This window comes from Sinocyclocheilus anshuiensis, unplaced genomic scaffold (genome assembly GCF_001515605.1).
Source record: "Sinocyclocheilus anshuiensis isolate Anshui unplaced genomic scaffold, SAMN03320099.WGS_v1.1 scaffold794, whole genome shotgun sequence".
Classification (NCBI taxonomy): domain Eukaryota; kingdom Metazoa; phylum Chordata; class Actinopteri; order Cypriniformes; family Cyprinidae; genus Sinocyclocheilus; species Sinocyclocheilus anshuiensis.
The window spans coordinates 2,149-3,997 of record NW_015547683.1 but is presented as its reverse complement, the minus strand read 5'-3'; positions in this window follow the sequence as shown (position 1 = coordinate 3,997).

The following is a 1,849-nucleotide window of genomic DNA, read 5'->3' as shown; positions in this document are numbered from 1 at the left end:
TTATACTGCCCTTCAGAATCTACAGAAGATACATACATGTTTCCCAGAAGACAAACCAAATAATTTGTGGGACCTGAAGGATTTTTCTGAAGAACAGTGCTCAGTTTAACTGTTCAGGACAAACAAGGGACTCATGAACAACTATCACAAAACAAAAATCCAGGTCATCGAGATAACAACACAGTATTAAGAATCAAGAGCATGTAAACTTTTGAATGGGGTCATTTTTATAAACTCAGCTATTATTTTCTCTTGTGTACTATATTTAAATGTCTTTTATGTGAAATATCTTCAGTACTAAATTAAAAATAACATGCATTTTGTATGATCCCTCTTATTTTGGTAAAATAATTAACATTTTGCTGATACTGCAAAGTGTATGTAAACGTTTGACCACAACTGTATATCATGTGCAGTCAAATGTTAAACTGCTGCAACCATTTTTCTTATTCAAAAATATTTCATTTGTGTTTAACAATTGGTAGGCCAAATATGAATGATGTGCGGCCCCATGATCATTTATCTATAATTTAATGAGCTTCACTAAATAAATTTGCCTACTTTTGTCATTGGACTGATACAGATAATAAAAAGCCACATTTATCAGCTGATAGTGATATGACCATCAATATATCGGTGCATCACTTTTTTTTTTTTTTAAATCAGTGTAATTTGAGGAACTGTTTTGCTTTGTTTTGTATTAACGTTTTGTTAATGACTATTTTCACTCCATGTGCATTCAGATTACAAGTGATAATGTTGCAAACTTGAGTCCCTTGATCAGTTTTTAAATCTTAAGTGTCCACATGGCAGTAGATTTTGAAAAATAGCATAAATCCTGAATTAACAGGCTTGCAGAGAGTGTATAATAAGTACGAATGCTGCAGTGGAGTCTGACGAGATGTTTTTTTTTTTTTTTTGCTGTGCTCACACACAGTGTATTCCCCACAGCCTTTATCGGGTTTTCGCTGTGGCTCCAGCTTAATTTGTTCTGCAGGGCCCGGCTGCCTCTCACACCTCCACCCGGCTCTCTTTCTGTTGGGATCACTATGAATGACTGTGAATTTTAAATGCTGAATTAGAATCCCTGAGAGAGAAAGGCAGCGGGGAGCTTTACAGGCATTAGTGTGCTAATTTGTAATTTTCGAACACAAGCCCAATATATCCTTGCTGTAGGTTGGTCCTTCAACCCCTGAATGTCGATCTGTGGAGCAAAGCAGAAAGTATTTGTGTGACCAACTATGAGTGAAAGCATGAGCAGATAAGTTTAAAGATATTTAGAGGAAATCATTCATATGACACTCCCTGTGACATAAATTCACAGCCCTTAGATTAGTGTCAATCTTTGCTAATATGAGGCCAGTGCGTTTGGTATTGAGGTTAAGCTTATGTAATAGAAATCCACTCTAAATCCCCTTTACAACACTGTGGCTCTGGTCAGGGCCGCATTAACCATTGGGCTAAGCGGGGCTGAAGCCCCGGGGCCCGAGCAAGGAGGGGGCCCGTGATTGGCTGTGGAGTAGATTGACGGACATCTGTAGCGCCGATTGCCGAAGCCCCACCATGCCCCTCACTTTTTAGCGCTATTATTTAGTGGAGTTTTTCTGTAAATTCCATGCATTACCATTAGAGATTAAAATGTCACATTTGAATTTGGTTTACCAATCAAATGCATTTATTATATATTTTACTTTTTAACAAACTTTGTACGTAGCCTATCTATCAGGTGATCGCTGTGCCTAATGTCTGCACTTACCTCTCTTCACTTCATTCTGGTGTAATCTAGAAATGGTCATGCAAAGAACAATCTTCGATAAGTAAAAATGTCAACTATTCTAAAAAAAAAAAA